The sequence below is a fragment of the Ambystoma mexicanum genome, chromosome 12 (genome assembly GCF_040938575.1).
Source record: "Ambystoma mexicanum isolate Mex_15411 chromosome 12, UKY_AmexF1_1, whole genome shotgun sequence".
Lineage (NCBI taxonomy): Eukaryota > Metazoa > Chordata > Amphibia > Caudata > Ambystomatidae > Ambystoma > Ambystoma mexicanum.
Genome location: NC_090936.1, coordinates 1,223,483,921 through 1,223,504,624, shown reverse-complemented (window position 1 = coordinate 1,223,504,624; position 20,704 = coordinate 1,223,483,921). Strand labels below are relative to the sequence as shown.

Sequence of the window (20,704 nt, the reverse complement as noted above, 5' to 3'; positions counted from 1 at the left end):
GGCAGCCAAATTATGGAACACCCTTCTAAACACACTAAAAGTTGCACCCTGATATGATATGATATGGCATTTGTAACGCGCCTATACACAAGTGTTTCAAGGCGCGACGAGGAGTGTTTCAAGGCGCGACGAGGCAGGAAGGGGGGATCATGGGGAGACAGACAAGCGATCCTACTAGGCCAGGTGTCATTCAGATCGCGCAAGTGCATGGGTAGGGGGGACGGGAAAAGTGCAAGGGGGAAAGGGAGAGGGGAAAGTGCAGTAAAGTGATTAGTAAAATACAAGATAAATAATAAGGGCCAGTTGGTGGCAAGTGCAGGATAAGTGCAGACAAGTGCTGGGAAGAGGGGCTGTAGGGATACAGAGACCGTCCCGTAGTGCAGGGGTTGCCAGGGAGGCAGTGCAGGGGAGAGTGGCTGGGCCAAGGGCCGAGATTGGCGAGTGGCCCAGTTGCTGATACAGTACAGTTTCAGTGATTTAGCAGGGGAGAGGGGGTGAGAAAGCAGAAGCAAAGAGGAAGGTTTTGAGGTGCTTCCGGAACCGGAGATGGTTCGCCTCAAGTTTCAGGGAGGCAAGAAGGCTGTTCCAGAGGGAGGCCCCTGCTGTGGAGAAAGATCTCCCCCCAACTCGTTGCTTGGAGAAGCGGCTGACCCTGAGGGAGTTGGAGGCGGATGAGCGAAGAGCTCGAGAAGGAAGATATTTAGGAAGAGAGAGTTGAAGGTATTTTGGCCCAAGGCCCCAGAAGGCCTTGTCGACAATGCAGAGGGTTTTGAACTTAATCCTCGCAGCCACAGGGAGCCAGTGTAGCAATTTCAGTCCTGGAGAGATACGTTCCCTGGGCTTGAGGTCAAGGACAAGTCTCGCAGTCCTGTTCTGGATGAGTTGCAGCGGGCGGAGAGTAGAGGCAGGCAGATTTAGATAGAGGCTGTTACAGTAGTCCAGCTTTGAGAGAACCAGGGCTCTGGAGACAGTGAGCTTCTGGGGGAAGGAGAGGAAAGGAAGGATACCTCTGAGGAGATGCAGCTGGTAGTGTGACTTCTTAGAAACGTCAGAAATGTGAGGAGAGAAGGAGAGTGTGGAGTCGAAGATGACCCCGAGGTTTTTTGCCTTGCAGGTAGGAGCAGGAAGAGGGCCAAGAGAGGCCGGCCAGAGAGCTGCAGGGAAGGAGGGAGTGGGTTTGCCGATGAGTAGAATCTCGGTCTTACTGGCATTAAGGCAGAGGTCGTTGGCGGCACACCATTCCTGGATAGCAGAAAGACAGTCAGAGATGAAGGAAGGAGAAGAGGAGGCCGAGGGTAGCCTGAAAATGAGCTGGGTATCATCCGCATAGCACTGAAAGTTGGGGCAGAGAGCAGCGATGCGGTGGGCAAGAAGTGCCAGATACTGGTTGAACAGCCAGAGAGAGAGGTTAGAACCTTGGGGGACACCACAGGTAGAGAAAAAGATGTCAGAGAGGAAAGACCCCAGTTGGACCTGGGAGGGTCGATTTGAGAGGAAAGAGGTCAGCCAAGCCAGAGCCTGACCAGTGATACCCAGGTTATCACGGAGACGGTTAAGCAGGATGGTATGGTTGACAGTATCAAAGGCAGAAGAGAGATCGAGCAAGATGAGAACACATGTAATGTTAGAGTCAAGGTTTGAGAGTAGATCCTCACGGATGTTCAGGAGAGCAGTTTCCGTGCTTCTGGCGGCTCTGAAGCCAGACTGATGGTCATGAAGGCTACCAACAGCTTCAGCATGGAGATTTAGCTGGGAGATGGCCAGTTTCTCCAGGAGCTTGCCAAGGAAGGGAGTGATAGAGATTGGGCGATAGTTAGCTGGGCAGGAAGGGTCAGAAGAGGGTTTCTTAAAAAGGGGGTGCACAAGGGAGTGCTTGAGAGGGGATGGGAAGACTCCAGAGGCGAAGGAGTGATTGCAGAAGTCAGCAAGGGCAGGAGCCGAGGAGTCAATGTGGTCCTTGATAGTTTTGGAGGAACAGGGGTGGACCTGTTTTGACGAGACTTTCATAGATCGGACTTGTCTCGAAACCTCGTCAGTAGAAAAAAGGGGAAAGGCAGAGAAGGAGAGAGGAGGGGTGGCTGCAGAGGGGCCAGAGGACGGGCAGGGAATAGAGTGGGGGAGGTGATAGGAGGAGAGTGAGGACAGGATGTCCTGAGTTTTTTAAATGAAGTGGGAGGCCAGTGCCGTATAGAGGGCCTGGGAGGGGACAGGAGAGGTAGATACTGCAGCAGGATTGTGTATACAAAAAGGGTGAGTCCCTATTTTCTGTTAAGGGGGATTGAGCTAACAACGGGACTGGATACTGAAAGGAAAAGTAACAAAAGCTCAATTACCCCTCTTTTAGTCCACCTTGCAAAGGGGTCAGGGACCAAGGGATTTTTTGATAGATATCTTTCTTGTCTATCTAGGAGTCGCATAGAGACATATCATTGTCCAGAGAGCATTCGAAGTACAAAACATAATATTTTAATAAATTGAATTACACACTTCTATAAATGGTCGGCGCTTTCCACAAGGCACCTCCAGACTTTAGAAACAAATTAGAACACATAAAATTAAAAAGTCCAGCACAAACCCACACATATTCTATTCTTGGTGTCTAGGGTTAGTAAAGTGACAGTTTTTATAAAACACCTTTCCAAATCAATTGTTTAAGTTTCTGATTCTGTTTGGGGAAACCAAGGCATTAAATGCGCAGCATGAGAGTTTTAACGCTGCAACAAAAGGCACATCTATTTTTGTGTCAGGATGTCTACATATGTTTCGGCAACAATTTGCATCAACACCATCCCTGGTGTTCTGCTGCTCTAGTTGTGGTCCTCTTCAGGACAGAATGCTATTTTTTAGGTTGATATAAATTCAGAAAACCCCAGGTATTCACTTTATTTTCCAATGCTTTATATGCTTTTGTGGTCAGACTCAAGTTTTTGATTTTTGTTGTAAAAAACAGTGAAGTCACTCCTTATTTTCTGTGTGTCTTCATGCAATAAATTCCTTCTTTAGTATTTCGGCTGCAAACCAATTTTAGTCTTTACCTCGAGATACTTCAAACTTTAGACCTGGTAGTTTAATATCTAGGTCCTCTGATTTCGATTACGCGCTGAATCTTGTGATCGCTGCACGTTTCCGCTATGAATGGTATTTGAAAAGGTATCGTCTGTTTCTTTTGTTTAATTAACCTTTTGAGGTGTTCCGCTGCCCGCGCGAATACTGAGAGGAGCTGCACGATGAACAAGGAACACTGACCTGCGGAACACCTCAAAAGGTTAGTAGAGTCTAGTCAAATAAAAAGGGCCTATACTAAAATATAAATGGCCAGTCCTTACTGCTATGCTACAAAATAGTGTGGGATAATGTAAACAAGAAAAGAAAGAAGTGTTTACAAAATGATTAAATCAGGATATTATGGCCGGGGTCTCCCTCGCCCACGTTTTTAGCACGGGACAAGACGGGACTCTTGAGCACAGCACACTCCTGGGCTTCCCCGGCACAACGTTACAGTTCCTTTCCTCAATATTAGAGCCTTCTGTGCCCAAGTCTCTTCTCATGCAAAGTGTCTTGCTTCAGAGAGCCTGATATGCCAAAAACAACAAAACAAAAGGTTCCTTCTACTATCTACATTTCAGGCAATTACTCTTCACCCTAGGATCCCCCTCAGCTGGGCTCCGATCCTACTTTCAATGTTAGCCTCACAAAGCACTTGCCAATTTAAACAGAGATTTCCGAGGGCGATCACGTCTCGCTGGGTCACTCTGCCTTTCTATGGCAAGTACAGGCTTCACAATATCACAGTTCATACGGCCTCCCCTCAGTCGGGCGCAAACTCCAATTTCACAATTCCCTCGGGTTCACACTTTCACATTCATCAAAGGCTTCAGCAATGTGTCAAAGACTTTTGATTGTACAAGGGATTTGGCTTAACCTTTTTATGACCACTTCAACACCTCACGCCGGCCTCTCCTAGGGCCTCTTGGTACTTGTAGTTTCAACAATCCTAGTTCACTCTGTTCTCTTTGTTCAGGAGAGGGGTACCAGCTGGAGACTTCGAATGAGCGCCCACGGGGCTTCGGACCACTCAATTTCTGGTACCAAGTTCGTTCACAAAAAGACCTCTGTCTATTCATCTTCTTCCTTCATGTATAATGTTGCCACTGCAACCTTGAGCCTAACACTGTCCGGTCCACTATCAGTTCTTCCGATACACTGTCTGTGCTGAACTTGTTGGCATTTCTTTTGCCACTGGTGTCAAGGACGGTACCACGATGGCAACCACGTCTCCCCGCCCAGGCTATCAGTGCTGGAGGGTCCCATGTACCGTTGACATCCATTACACCATTCGCCAGCTACGATTCCCGGTCTCATGTTTCCTTTTTTGGAGGCTTTGCGGGTCTGGGTTGAAAAGGACAAGGGCAATTACCTCCTTGTCGGCCTTTCGGGTTTCACCGCCTTTCTCCTCCATTTGAACTGCCATCCCGGAATAGCTGCTTCCTCGTCCATTCGGCCTTGCTCTTGTGCTCTGCATTTTATCCCTATGGGGAAGGGAAAGGGCAGTCAGGTGTGTGTAGTTATCAGCAATTGCCTAACCCGTGTGTTGGGACATGTCAGGTAAATTGCTCTGGTGTTAGTCCGTTGAGAAAGTGTTGTGTCGAAAAAGGGGGCTGAGGGGTAGAGTTTCTAAATATCCTACTGGGCAGGATGGGCAAAATGTATCATAAAGAAGGGGATACCGCGTCTCACCCTTCTATGTCCCACTTCCACTCCCCGGAAAGCGCCCATCCAGGTGATCCTCTCGCACTGGTCCGTCCCCGGAACTGGATCCAATAGCGATGGCTGTGTTCTGGCCACCTGGATGACAGATCCCCAGGGACTGGCAGGTGAGACACCTTCAGTTTTCTCACACTATGATGTGGAAACTCGTAATGTATACAAACATGCTGTGCTAAACTACCATAAGGCGATTCTGGCGGAAAGATTAAAATATTATGCAAATCGGATAACAGAAGCATATTTCTCCTCTAGGGAACTGTTTATAGTGGCAAAGGAATTGTCAGCCTGTCCTTCCAAAAGGCAAGACAAACTGCCAGATGCACAACTGCAATGTAATGCAATTAGCACATTTTTCTGTGAATAATATGAACCTATCATTCTTATTTTGGCAAATATTTTCTGTCTAGAGCCTATAGATGCCGGATTGCCTGAAATCATCCTCTCCCTTTGATGCTGTACCACTTTGTATCTTGAAAGCCCTTCCACAGAGGGCCATCAGCATGTTTACAGCAGCCCTACAACACTTATTTACTGTAGGTGAAGTTCCTGTCGCTCTGAAGCACGCAGTGGTTACCCCCCTTTTAAAAAAATAAGTTCTGGACCCACATGTGGTGGCCAATTATAGGCCCATTGCTCTTCTTACGGCCATTATGAAACTGATGGAAGCCGTGATTACTCCACAGTTTTCAGAATTCTTGGAAAGAAATCAGTGTCTGCATCAATTTCAATCTGGTTTTCGTCCTCCAATGGGTACAGAATCAGTCATGATCTCGCTGCTGGATGATTTAGCTTTGCTCCAGTACCGCTGAGGGGCCGGAGTGCTAATTTTCCTGGACCTCTCCGCGGCATTCGACACTGTGGATCATGCCATCCTACTGACCTGTATGGAGCAAGCCAGTGTTGCCGGGCCCCTTTTGCCATGGCTCAAATCATTTCTTGAAGGGCGTTCCCAGACTGTTTCTTTGCAAGCCTGCCACTCTTCTACTTCTGGATTGACTTGTGGGGTACCAAAAGGGTCAGCCTTGTCTCCTCTTCTTTTTAAGTTATATGTGCATTATGGCTGATCTAATTGCTAAGTCAGGATTCCTTTTTTATACCTATACCTATGCCGATGACACACACAGGCCGATTCATGGAATTAATGTGCACCGAAAATTTCGGCGCAAGCGTGCGAAAACGTGCGATTCGCAGTGAAAGAGCGAAAATCGCAGTGCAGGTGCGATTATCGCGCAGAAAACAGTGCACATCTATTCATGGACGTCCGTGCACGCGCAAAATGTGGGATGTGCGCTGAAAAAGTGCGCGGCGCACGCTGGCGCACAAGTCATCGAACGCCGAGCGATAAGGCCACAGCGAATTCGCACATAGCGCGGCGCACATAACAAAAGTAGGCATAACACAGGGCGTTACACGCAGAATGGGGAACAACTCGTGAAAATGTGGGCGTCACGGGAGAAGTACAGTAGGCAAGTGCGCGGAACGCCCACACGCTCGCCTACAACACGTATTCATGGAATGGAATAGGGAAACACAGCGCACGGCCAAAGACGCGCACAGGCCCATACATGTCCGCCACACGAAAGCAGGCAGTAGCGTCCCTGCGCACGCAAAAAAATGTGCGCCAAAGTTCTACACGCGCGAGAAGTTCCACATGCGATCGGGCCTGGGGGAGCGGGTGCGTGTATTTCAGGGGTGCGCGAGAAGTTTCACACGCGATTGGCCTGGGCGCGTGTATTTCAGAGGTGCGCGAGAAGTTTCACACGCGATCGGGACTGGGGGAGCGTGTGCGTGTATTTTAGGGGTGCGCAAGAAGTTCCACACGCGATCGGGCTTGGGGGAGCGTGTGCGTGTATTTCAGAGGTGCGCGAGAAGTTCCACACGCGATTGGCCTGGGCGCGTGTATTTCAGAGGTGCGCGAGAAGTTTCACACGCGATCGGGCCTGGGGGAGCGTATGCATGTATTTCAGGGGTGCGCGAGAAGTTTCACTTTTGATCGGGCCTGGGGGAGCGTGTGTGTGTATTTCAGAGGTGCGCGAGAAGTTACACACGCGATCGGGCCTGGGGGAGCGTGTGCGTGTATTTCAGGGGTGCGCGAGAAGTTTCACATGCGATTGGCCTGGGCGCGTGTATTTCAGAGGTGCGCGAGAAGTTTCACACGCGATTGACCTGGGCGCGTGTATTTCAGAGGTGTGCGAGAAGTTTCACACGCGATTGGCCTGGGCGCGTGCATTTCAGGGGCTCGCGGGTGGTTTTACACGCGATCGGGCCTGGGGGAGCGGGGTACGTGTATTTCAGGGGCTCGCGGGTGGTTTTACACGAGATCGGGCCTGGGGGAGCGGGGTAAACGTATTTCAGGGGTTTGCGGGTGGTTTTACACGCGATCGGGCCTGGGGGAGCGGGGTACGTGTATTTCAGGGGCTCGCGGGTGGTTTCACACACGATCGGGCCTGGGGGAGCAGGGTGCCACTCACCGTCTGCCTTGCGTGTAGAAGAACGCGTAGCCAACACCCACCCGCTGTGAAGTAATAGCGTGTGAACCCCAACGCCTGCAAAACACACGCACCGCACCCCACGAAAAGCAACGCCCGTGCGCGATACGTCACAGACACGCATACGCGCTAAGGGCCTTTGGTCCAATGGAATCGCGTATGCGTGCTGACGCGCTTACGCGCTAAGGGCCTTTCCTCGATTTACACGCTGACGTGCAGAATTTTCACGTGCCAAATCACTCCGTATCAAGCTGGCCACGCGTAAGCACACGGAAGACCACGCTCCTGCCCAAAAGGCCGAATTACTGCCCCCCAGAGCCCCGAGCAGCCTCCCACGAGCCATCTGCTGCTGCCTGCCTGCCTGCTGCCACCATGCCCTGCCATTTGGTGCCTGCACATCAGCCATCTGCAGGGGTCCAGTTGCTGTGTCCACCCCTGCTGGAACAGAACACTCCCGACTGGGATACCATCGCTCCACAGCCCAGCCCCAGGACCCAGTTGCCCACCCATGCCTGCCTCGGGGGTCGCCATGTCGGGGCAAACACCTTCCGAGACCACTGGCGACCCCCAGCCAGAGGGGCAGAGGGCCACCAGCTTCAGTCAGAAGGAAGTTGGTGTCCTGGTGGAACTTGTCCTGGGGCATTATGATGCCCTCTTCGGATCACCACGCGCCGACAAGGAAGGACGGGACAGGATCTGGGATGACTTTGTGGTTGCCATCAACGCGGTGGGGGTGGCAACCCGCAACATCAAGCAAGTCAAGAAGCACTGGGAGGACTTCAGGTCCAGGACCCTCATAAAGGCCCGGCGCCTCGTGGAGGGGGGCCGGGGCAGCATGAGTACCATCCAGCTGAGGGTCCTGGAACGCGTACGCCCAGCGCTCCATGCCCAGATCCTTGAGAGGCAGACCCGTCTGGAGTCGAGCGATAAGTGGCCAAGCATTGCTGTGTGAGACAGGGCATGTTGCAGTGTGCTGGTTGTCTGATACTTGCCTGTATGTGTGACATAGGCCATGTACACCTGTGTGTGTGCAGGGACATCATGGTCATGCATGTGAGACCAGTAATGTGTGAAGCACACGGTTGGTGTATGTGTTTAAATGCAACATGGGGAGCCCTATGCGGAATGGACACATGAGAGCATGCCAGTCTCTGTTCCTGGACATGGGTGGGGGTGAGGGATGTGTGCTGATGCCATGTACATGTATGGTGTCCATGTCTGTGTTTCTGGCCTGCGTGTCTGTGACTTGTGAATGCCATGGATGCATGAGACATGTCTGTGACAATGTTCAGAATCACTGATGCAGCCTAGTTATCCTTGCATCCACTGTGTCTAGATGGATGAAAGTACGTTGAAGTGTGTGCATGTGATAGGCATGACCCATGATGCATGTGAGTCCAAAATCAACATTGCATGCTTCAAGACTCCCTTGGACATGTTTGCTTATGTCCATAGCATGCACCATGCCTGTTACTGCATGTGTTTTGCCTGCACTGACCCATGTGTTGTGGAGGGACATGATGGAAGTGATCTTTGACAGTGCCACTCATCTGCTGTTGCTTCCTGTCTAGGGGACCATTGTCAAGTACCCTGATGCTTGTGTTCTATGTCTCCCTCTACACAGCGCAAAGTGAAGAAGAGGGCGGAGACGGCGCTGTGGAGCTAAGCGGCGGGGATGCCCCCACGGCTGCAGCGGAAGGGGTGGGTGAGCCCCCACAGGGGCTTGCAACGGCGGAAGACGGTGTGGAGCAGCCATCCAGGTTGGTGGTTTCCACAGAGGAGAAGGAGGCCGCTACTGAGCCGACATGGGGCCTGGTGGGGGCATCCCTGCTGGTGCAGTCCAGGGGCAGGGGCAGGAGGCAGCACAGGTCGCCGTGGAGGTGCCTGTGCATGTCACTGTCCCTGACACTGACTGCACCACCATGCACCAGCAGGGATGCCCCATCCCAGGCCCGTCCGCAGGTAGGGGGGATGTCCATGTCATCTGACTCCCCTCCACCTGCGGACGAGGGGACCCCTGGCCATATGGAGAAGGTCCTGATTGGTGTCGCGTTGCGCACGGCTGTCATTCGTGATGAGGTGCGTGCTTCCCGGGGGGAGCACGCACGTCATCACGAAGAGCACCGTGGCAACGTGGCCCAGTTGGGAGCGGTCGTGGTCGGGGGTCTCGTACATGTGTCGGGCACTCTGGCGACCCTCTCCTCCTCTGTGGAGGCTATGCGCCAGTCGTACTCCATGCCGTCTTCCGGCCCAGATGCCACCAGGGCCCCCTGTGGACCTGCCCCGACCAATGCAGCCACCTCGGTGGGGATCCCATCCCTGCCACAGTCGGGAGTCGGAGGTCCAGCAGGGGTGGACACACCAGCAACTGGACCCCAGCAGATGGAGGATGTGACAGGATCATCGGGAAGGGCACGGGCACGACGGCGTCGGTGGATTCCATCAGCCTGGATGCCGTCGTGCTGGCACAGGCAGTTGCGTCGGAGGCAGCGGCAGGCTCGACGTGGGAGGCATCATGGCTCGGGGCCATCAACATCAGGGGTGCAGGCATCGGCCGGAGGGCAGGAGAACCCAGGAATGGGAATGGCTTCCGTGTGGGAGCGGTTGGGCCAGCAGATAGGTGCGGAGCGGCAGCGGGCAGAGGAGGAACGGCTCACAATGGTCAGGGCGGAGAACTCCATGCGGAGTGCGCTGAGACGGGCTGAGTGCCTCGAGGGTCTTCGCAGGGAGTTGGAGCTGGACACTGCATTATCCCTGCGGGACCTCGGGGCCAGGGAACAATCCCGCCTCCAAGCCATTGAACAGGAGTTCGATGATGCCCTGACCCATGACAACAACCAGTGAGCCGTCGGACTAGCCCGCTGCCCTTGTAAATAGTTATGTAGTTAGTGTTAGGTTTCCTTTGCTTTTTTATTTATTTTGGACCTTTTGGACAATGGGTCACATTTTTGTATATAGTTTTATTTTATTAGGTAGTATTTATATGTAGGTTTCATTTCTTCAGTTGGGATCATGGACCCTGGTTTGTTTATCTGTATATTGTTGACTGTTGGATTTTATTTTATTTTTGGATTTACCCATGGAGCAATGGTTTTCGGTTTTGTTTTTACCTTGGATTTACTTTCTTGAACTGTGACTTTGGACACCTTTCCTTTGGATTATGATTTGTCGTTTTTCATTATTTTACGGACATGCTGCTTTTGGTTTTTGATTCCCATTGTCATTTGTTTATTTTTAATTCCATTTATGCTGTTTTTAATACATTTTTTTCATCAAACTTCAATGTGTAGTATCATCTCATTGGTATCATGCATATCATGATATGGGTTTTGAGATTCACTGACACCCATTGGGTGTATGTGAAGGCCATGTGTTCATTTCCGAACTTGCAATTGGGGTTCTATCATGTCATTGCCATTTCTAAGTGGGTGGATGCAATACTCGGGTGGGTGTTTGGCATTTGGAGGCTGACCATAAGGGCCGGGGATCTAGATTGTGATGACATGTTGGCTGGGGGACATGTGTGGGGGCCTGCTGGCAGGTGCCCTGCAATGCTGGGGGGTGGGGGTGCAGAGGGACATGAGTGGGGGCCTGCTGGCAGGTGCCCCGCAATGCTGGGGGGTGGGGGTGGGGGTGCAGGGGGACATGAGTGGGACATGAGTGGGGGCCTGCTGGCAGGTGCCCCGCAATGCTGGGGGTGGGGGTGCAAGGGGACATGAGTTGGTGATCAGTAGTGCAAGGAGACATGTGCCTTTGCTGGGGGGCATGCCCATGTTGGGTGGGCTGCCTGCGGGACATGACCAGGGATGCAGGGTAGTCCCCTGTGGTGTGGGCTGCCTGCAGGGGCCTTGGAGGGTGTACAGGGAACACCTGGGAGGACCCACACTGCCAAATCACATGTAGGACTCCACGGCACCCCTGAAATACACGTACCCTGCTGAAATCGCGTGTGGAAATTCTCGCGCACCCCTGAAATACACGTACCCTGCTGAAATCGCGTGTGAAAGTTCTCGTGCACCCCTGAAATACACGTACCCTGTTGAAATCGCGAGTGAAAATTCTTGCGCACCCCTGAAATACATGTACCCTGCTGAAATCGCGTGTGAAACTTCTTGCGCACCTCTGGAATATACGCGCCCAGGCCAATCGCGTGTGGGACTTCTCGCGCACCTCTGAAATACACCCACACGCTCCCCCAGGCCAGATCGCGTGTGGAACTTCTTGTGCACCCCTGAAATACACGCGCACAGACCAATCGCATGTGAAACTTCTCACGCACCTCTGGAATACACGCGCCCAGGCCAATCGCGTGTGGAACTTCTCGCGCACCCCTGAAATACACGCACACGCTCCCCCAAGCCCGATCGCGTGTGGAACTTCTCGCGCACCTCTGAAATACACACGCCCAGGCCAATCGCGTGTGGAACTTCTCGCGCACCCCTGAAATACACGCACATGCTCCCCCAGGCCCGATCGCGTGTGAAAATTCTCGCGCACCTCTGAAATACACGCGCCCAGGCCAATCGGCTGTGAAACTTCTCTCGCACCCCTGAAATACACGCACACGCTCCCCCAGGCCCGATCGCGTGTGGAACTTCTCGCGCACCTCTGAAATACACGCGCCCAGGCCAATCGCGTGTGGTACTTCTCGCGCACCCCTGAAATACATGTACCCTGCTGAAATCGCGTGTGAAACTTCTCGCGCACCTCTGGAATACACGCGCCCAGGCCAATCGCGTGTGGGACTTCTCGCGCACCTCTGAAATACACGCACACGCTCCCCCAGGCCAGATCGCGTGTGGAACTTCTTGCGCACCCCTGAAATACACGCGCACAGGCCAATCGCGTGTGAAACTTCTCGCGCACCTCTGGAATACACGCGCCCAGGCCAATCGCGTGTGGAACTTCTCGCGCACCCCTGAAATACACGCACACGCTCCCCCAGGCCCGATCGCGTGTGGAACTTCTCGCGCACCTCTGAAATACACGCGCCCAGGCCAATCGCGTGTGGAACTTCTCGCGCACCCCTGAAATACACGCACATGCTCCCCCAGGCCCGATCGCATGTGAAACTTCTCGCGCACCTCTGAAATACACGGTCCCAGGCCAATCGGCTGTGAAACTTCTCTCGCACCCCTGAAATAGACACACACGCTCCCCCAGGCCCGATCGCGTGTGGAACTTCTCGCGCACCTCTGAAATACACGCGCCCCGGCCAATCACGTGTGGTACTTCTCGCGCACCCCTGAAATACAGGCACCCAGCCCGTTCGCGTGTGAAACTTCTCGCGCACCTCTGAAATACACGCTGCGCCACTCTGCGCCACGTCTGCTTTTGGAGGCGAGAATCCATGAATACGCTGTGCGCGGAAATTGATTTTATCGCACGCGGCTGGCGCAGACATTCGCACGGGCACGCTGTGCGCCAGCCGCGTGCAACACTTTTGTGCGAATTTCCATGAATTACCCTGACAGTGTTTCAGCTGGACTCCCCTGCCAAACAGAACCCCCCGGAAAAACTCTGTGACTGCTTGGATAAAATAGGTGACTGGATGTCAGCGAATTGGTTAAAGCTGACTGGAAATAAAATGGTTCTGGTGTTTGGGCCCCAAACGTTGGACAACCACTGGAATTCTCAATATTGGCCTGACTCACTGGGCCCATGCCCTGTTGCCTGTGCATCTGTGAAAAGCCTTGGGGTGAGGCTTCTGCACAATAGTTCGCGAGAGGCACAGAACTTTGCAATTTGTAGCGCAGGGTTTGAAAAACTGAAAGTTTTGAGGAAAATTCTACATCTGTTATCCCCAATCAGCTGAACAATGTTGGTAACATCTACTATAATGGGGTCACTGGACTACTGCAACGGGATATATCTGGGACAACCCAAATTTCAGATTTCGCATTTGCAGGTGCTCCAGAACTCAGCAGCCAGACTGGCACGTATTGCACCTCGTCTGACCCCTTCTACAGCCCTTCTGCATCCCCTTCTCATGCTCCCGGTGGAGGCCCGGACCGAGTTTAAGATACTCTGTGTCTTCCATCGGGCTGTGCACAATGTTGGCCCAGAGTATCTGAAGAATAAGATAGTATGTTACTGTCCAGCCAGACAGCTGCGCTCCGCCTCGCAGTTACTCCTTAAAATACAGAGGTATCAGCGGGAACGACTGGGAGGCCGTTCAGTCTCAGTTATGGCCTCCAGGTTGTGGAACTCACTTCCACTATCACTAAGAGTCATGGATGAGTACCTCACCTTTCGTAGGGCACTTAAAACTTGCTTGTTCTAATTCAGTAACTGTACAATTTCGAGTAGGAGACGTTATCACGTTACCGCCCACACCAGCACCTAGACGCCCTTGGACCTTACTTGCGCTTTACACATTTTCAAATAAATAAATAAAGGACTTTTAAGCCCCGCCTCCTTCTTGATTACGCTGCTTGCCGTGTCTATGGCATAAGCCTTAGCAAAGTCTATAAGGGAATGTTGCTCTCTATTAAGGATATGGCCTTTCTGAAGGCCTATTATTATTATTATTATTATTATTATTATTATTATTATTATTATTATTATTATTATGAATTATTGTAGTGCGCAGCACGCCCATAGGCCTCAGTTCCTAATATAAGTATCCCTGGTGGTTTAGTGGGGTTTCTGTGTAATACAGAGAATCCCTGGTGGTGTAGTGGTGGTTCCAGGGCACAGGCTCCAGCTGACAATGCTCTGCTCCAGACTGCAGCACCATCTTGTGTTTCTTCCCAGGGTTGCTCCACCTCCTTTCCTCCTTCCGGTATGATCATGGCTGCTGCATTCCATGGAATCCTGCAGGCGTCACAGCCCTCAGTATGGCCACAGCGGGACTTTCCCTTTGCCATGGTTCTTCACCCGCCACTAAGGCAACACCACTCTATGGCTGGAGGTGCAAGAAACGAAAAAAGAAACCATGTGGATCCTGAGCGACTGCTACCCACTTGTGTTACTGCATTCAAGGGTCAACAGCTGGTTATCTGATGTGCACTCTTGAGATATTTGGTGTTTCTGGATTCTCATATATTTGGTATGTCCAGGTAACCCTTCCTGAAGTCAAGTTCTTCTTAAGTAAGAGCATATTTGCTCCTAACCAACAGCTTCACTCTCTCTATTCACACAAAGCGTGTTGTCCTCACCCAAGATGGCCGTCCCTTACTCCGCACCTCGGAGGCCGAAGCCCTTCCACTCTAGGCTGCAGCCAAGGGCAGGTGTCACCCAGAGAGACTGCCAGCGGAGGAACCTCCATTCGTCCTGGGCCTCCCGAGTCATCCGGGAAAAGAACCTCCTCCTGGTCTCCCCCGCTCACCTCTCCAGCACCGTAAAGGACCCAGGACGGCGCTGCTCCATCTCCGGCATAATGCGCCCTTATGTGCCGGCATAGAGACATCAAACACCTCAGTAGCGAAGTTAAACCTCTCCCGAGGGCTTCTGCTGCTCACCACACAGCTCCTGTGCCCGCGCTCCGGCGTAATACGTCATTACCAGGAAAATGTACACCGAGCTCATGAGGGACCATGTGGGTATTATTCTAACTTTTCTTGATCTTACTCACCTTTCCCTTTGTATGCTTCACACTTTCTATTTACTTGTCCTTCTGCCTATGGTGTATAGTTCACTAGTCTGCTATACTTCATTTTTTTCAGTGCTATATGTGTAAAAAACCAGAATCAACCAACTGACGCAATTTCTACGGCACTGATTTTGATCATAATAATAATAATAATGTAATTGTTATATGGCCCCACAACCATAGGTCTCATAGCGTGGAAATAACGGGAGACAATATTGTTCAACCTCCTGAAACACTATATCAATGGAATCATCAGCCACAAACAAAGAATCACAAGAGTTTAGAATAATATATAATTTGAGTGTGTATAAGGGTCCTTCTGGCAAAGCTAGCACATGCTTTCTGGAAATTAGAGCTGATTTTGTTGACCCACTGATTACTGTGATCCCGATTAAGGTCACTATACCACAGGGCTGAAGACAGAAATCACGTATGGAGCAGGAATGAAAGGTAAGGAAAGGGAGCAGGGGAATAGGGCAAAAAGGGTGGTGACAGGCGGATGTGGGGGGACCCCGCAAAAATGAGCAGGAGGGTGGCCTTGACCGGGTGGCCCTTTGTGATATTTCTTATTTGAAAGCAGGGTTGACAATTAGATCTCTGAGATTCTGTACTGATTTTAGCATATCTGTACATTGAAGAATTTGCGTATAATTTGGCGTTAAGCCCCCATTTCAACTGCTGGAACAGTGGGTACCGGCCCAGCAGCCCAAGTTAACGGGCAGAGCAAAATGAGGGCCATTAATTTGGGCTTCGGACTGTTACCCACATTCCAGCACTTGGAATGGGGGCTTAATGCCACATTAGCACCCAGTGTTACCAAAGTGGTAACCTGGGGAGCTAAAAAAAGTATTTTCAGTCATATAAGCTCGAGCCCCACTTCCCTTTCCATAGTGGCAGAGAAGATACGAAGCTGCTGCGGCCACCTGCGACACCGCAACACACAGGTAGGTGGGGTTGGGGGTTGGGGGGGTGTTGGAAATGGCCAAAAAAATTGAATAAGGGGACTGAGGGTGGGGGTAAGATGGCGGCCAGGGGAACCAGCCGTCAGTCAGCTTATAACGCGTGCTGAGATTTTAGGTGTCAGCCCGCATTTCTAGTCACCTGTTTGGCTGGTTCCCCCATGCTAGGTGCTAATGATTTTGTAATGGACATATTTGTTAATTGTTGTGAAAGCCCACGTGTAATGTACTATGTGCTTAGTTGGTGGGTCCATCCTGTTAGGCAGAATTATATGCAGTACCCTTTGTGAACACCACACACAATTAAGACTACAAATGACAGTACAATTTCACCTTTGATACAAGCCTGTACTACACAGTTAAACCGATAGCAGTAGTGGAGCAGCCAGACTTATCTCAAGAGTAAGTGAGCAGTATCAAATAGTTACACAAAGGACAGCAATTACTATGATTCAGGCAAACACTGACTCAAGGTTTTCAAGTAAAAGAATATACATTTATTTCACTCTTCAGTTGTATAACAGTACACTATTATAAGCAGTCTAAAAAAATCACACTCTTAATACACCACACCACACCACTTCCCTTAAATTCCATACAAGTTAAGCTCACAAAATGAAGTGGGAGCGAAATGGCACTCCAGCAATTTAAAAGGGAGGGAAAGACAAAGTTAATAGAAATTGAACCACACCAGCAGGTAAGTACTCGGGGCAATTGAGCAAGAGGAACTACAGTGATAGGATCAGGTAGAAAAGGCTTAGGGCCAAAGTCAATGGGTCAAAAGTCTTTTGCTCAAGATCACACGGTTCAGGGTAGTTCGCGGTAAAGTTTGTGGCACGGATTCCGGATGAGGTTGGTTGGTAGAAAAGTTAGTTCAAAGAGAAGAGAAGGACAACCTCGGATTGGAGAACGATTTCAAACACTTTCACCGCGGTTGAAAGAAACAGACAACCGGATTTGCACAGTACCTTAAATCGGAGAGGGAGCTGTAGGTGAGGCAGACATTCCTGGTAGTTCCTGCAGGCTCACGGTTCCTGAAGTGACTGTCAGACTGACAAGAAGTAGGAAGACTGGCGGGTCCTGTACTACCCAGGGAATAAACCAGCAGCAGAGCAAAGCAACAAATAATAGGTGCGCACCTTAAAACCCATGCAGGGTCCGACCTTCCTGGCTATCCGGCCCACTGTAGCTCTGTACAGCAGATTCGACATGAGGAGGGGTCCTGCCTTGCAGTTTGGGCAAACTGGTTGGTCCCTACTGCTGAAGGGAAGAAGTTTCCTGGAGGATCTTCTCTGTCATCGGATTCTGAAGATTTGGAGCTGCAGCAGGGCTTCAGCGGACAGTTCAGCCGTTGTAGGGGTCTTCTTCTGCCAGTTCCTCGTTGGTTCTTTCGTTCCAGTGGCGACTCTGCCTTTCCAGTCCCAGAGACCTGCTTTTTATGCAGTTTTTCCCCATTCATACAGCCTGGCTGTCAATCACACAGCAGGGTGGCTGTCCTAGCAAGGACAGCCCCTCAGCCAATCAAACAAGAGTCCGAAGATCCCTCCCTCACATCCTACCTACCTAGATTTTCAGACGCCTTAAGGAGGGCTTCTGTGCAGAAGCCCGTGAAAAGACAGCGAACAAAGGAGTCATCCCAGGTTTGGTGTGCAGAGAAAAACATGTGAAAGACATTAACAAAAAGAAATGGTGAATAAATCCAGCCAGAGCCAAAATAAAATGTATTTGGTCAAGTGGGTTTATGTTCGAGGCTAATATAATAGCCTAAAACATTACCACATTTATATAAGATAATCGCGGTAGAAAAGTTAGGGTAGATACCACTGCCACCAGCCAAGTCTTAATATAAAGGGAGCGACACATTGCTCCAAGAGTCACAGATAAAAAGGGATGAGTTAACCCTTTCCAATACTCCATGTAAGATGGGGTGTACTGGGTCTGTGGTTTAAAGTGACTAAAGTAAAGTTAATGGCAACTTTACCCTTTGGGGGACAGTAGTCAGCCCCAGAAAAATTGAGTCGGCGGGAAGTCTCAAAGACAACCCTGTGTCACTGCACTGAAGGTGCTGTGTAACACACATGAAAATATGAGGACCTGGAGCAGGTGAGGCTCCAGTGCTCAAGATCACACAAAAAGTGAAAACACACACAGCAAAACACATGTAAAAGTGGGAAAAAGGCTCACACTCTTACCAGGTGAGAAAAATAAATCCTAGAAATGCAGCAAAGCTGCTGAGGGACTCATTAGGTAAGGGAAATCAGCCATTTATGAGAATTCTCCCTAACTCTGGCCCCCCCACAGACTAAGGGACAGGAGGATTTAATCCACTCCTGGATGAATCTCTACCTCTACTCAGTTATAAACATCCTAGAGAGACCATCAGCATTTTGGTGGTGACATCCTGCTCTGTGCTCAATGGTAAAATAAAACCCTTGCAGGCAGATTGACCATCTTAGAAGTTTTGGGTTCTCCCCTTTCATTTGCATTAACCATCTCAAGAGTTCGGGGTCTGTCTGAATCACAAAGATAGATCCATACAAGTATGGTCTACACCTCTTCAGAGACCACACAATGGCAAAACATTCACGCTCTATGGTTGCCAACCTTGTTTCTGGTTCCTTCAGTTTCCTACTGATGAAGCAAATAGGGTGCTCCCTACCTTTCTCATCCAGTTGACTAAGGACTGCACTATATTGGAGGCACCTGTCTGTACAATGAAGGGTTGGTGATAATCAGGAGCTCTTAGGACTGGAGCTTGACAAAGGGCTTTCTTCAGGTTTTCAAAGGCTTGATTGCACTCCTCATTCCACCTGACCTTTTTAGGGAATTTGGGAGAGGAGATGACATTCAAGGGAGAAGCTATGGTCCCATAGTTCTCTATGAAATTCCTCTAGTACCCAGTGAGACCTAGGAAAGCTCTCACTTGGGTTTGAGAAGTAGGGGTGGCCCAGTTTTGTACAGCTTGTACCTTGCTAGGCAATGGCCTTATTTCACCTCCTCCTACCTCATGCCCAAGGTAGACCACTTTACTCTGGCCAATTTGACATTTGCTTGCCTTTATAGTCAGATGGGCCTGTTGCAGAGCCTGCAAAACATATACTAGGTGGTCAACATGTTCTTTCCAAGTACGGCTGAACACTGCAATGTCATCCAAGTATGCCATGTAGAAGTTCTCCATCCCATTCAGAAATTGATTAACCATCCTTTGAAATGTAGCAGGTGCATTCTTTAATCCAAAAGGCATAACCTTAAACTGGTAGAGGCCTGCTGGGGTGGAGAATGCAGTTTTCTCCTAAGCATGGTCAGTCAGGCCTATTTGCCAATAGCCTGACGTGAGATCAAATGTGCTGAGGAACTTGGCTTCACCAAGTCTATCCACCAGCTCATCTGTCCTTGACAAAGGATGGGCATCAGTCTTAGTGACTGCATTTAGAGCTCTATAGTCCACACAGAATCTCAACTCCTTGGATTCTGCCTTTGCTACTAGAACAACTACGCTAGACCATGGACTTGTAGATGGCTCTATAACCCCGAGATCAAGCATCTTGCTGACCTCTCCTTTGATGTGGGATCTCACATGTTCTGACATTCTGTAATCTCTGCTTTTCACAGGTAAACAGTCACCAGTGAGAATATCATGCTGGCCCCAAGGGGTCAAGCCTGGTGATAGTGAAAACAGGGAGGCTAACTGATTCAACAGAAATTTGCACTCCTCCTGCTGTTCATAATTCAGCTGAGAAGAGATATTAATGCCTTCTATCTGTTCATCTAAAGGGTGGCCTCTGAGGATGTCAGGTAGAGGTTCACTCCCCTCTTCCTCTTGAGCTGAAGCTAGAAGCAAAGCTCCTACTTCTGGTCTCGAGACATAAGCCTTTAAACAGTTGGTGTGAAAGACTCTGGGAGCCTCCTTAGGTCTGCCTAAGTCCATCAAATAGTTCACCTCTCCAAGTTTGCCCGCAACCTTGAAGGGTCCTATCCATTTGTCCTGCAATGCCCTCTGCCTTGTTGGCACCATACCTAATACCAGCTGATCTTGAGTAAACTCAACCATGTTGGCCTTCTGGTCATGCCAATGTTTAACCAGAGCCTGACCTGTTTCGATGTTATCACTTGCTTCTGCCATCATGTGTGACATGCTCCTATGGAGACCTATCACATAGTCAGTCACTCTGACTGGCTTGGGGGAAGGAGCACTGTCCAACCCCTGCTTGATCAGGGCCAATGGACCTCTGACTGGATGGCCATAGAGAAGCTCAAAGGGACTGCAACCAACTCCCTCCTGAGGGACTTCTCTGTATGCAAAGAGAGGGCATGGCAGTAGAAGGTCCCACTTTTTCTTAAGGGGTACTTCTAAAGCACCTATCATGCTCTTCATAGTACGATTAAACCTCTCTACCAGTCCATTTGTCTGTGGACGGTAGGCTGTAGAGAACTTGTAAGTGACACCACAGTTTTTCCACATGGCTTGCATGTAGTGGGACATAAAATTGGATCCCCTGTCAGATATCACTTCCTTAGGAAACCCTACTCTGGTAAAAAGACCAAGTAGAGCCTTAGCCACAGCCTGAGGCATAACAGTTCTCATAGGTATGGCTTCTGGGTATCTTGTAGCATGGTCTACTAAAACCAGGATAAACCTGTTCCCTGAAGATGTGGCAGGGTCCAGGGGACCGACAATGTCAATGCCCACCCTCTCAAAAGTAACTCCCACCACTGGGAGGGGCACCAGGGGTACCACATTCTTGGCTCCACTCTTGCCAGAGGTTTGGCAAGTGTGACAGCTCCTACAGAATTTGTCAACTTCTGAACCCATCTTAGGCCAGTAGAAGTAGCGAGAGAGCCTTTCCTTGGTCTTTTTGAAACTCAATTGATCAGCCAAAGGCCTCTCATGGGAT

At 50.4% G+C, this 20,704-nt stretch overlaps 1 protein-coding gene across 13 annotated transcripts in view; it reads right to left on the bottom strand.

Annotated features, from left to right (window-relative positions):
- MYBPC1 (myosin binding protein C1) overlaps positions 1 to 20,704 on the bottom strand; it is a 1,087,780-nt gene that overhangs the window by 636,780 nt on the left and 430,296 nt on the right. The window lies entirely within an intron of this gene.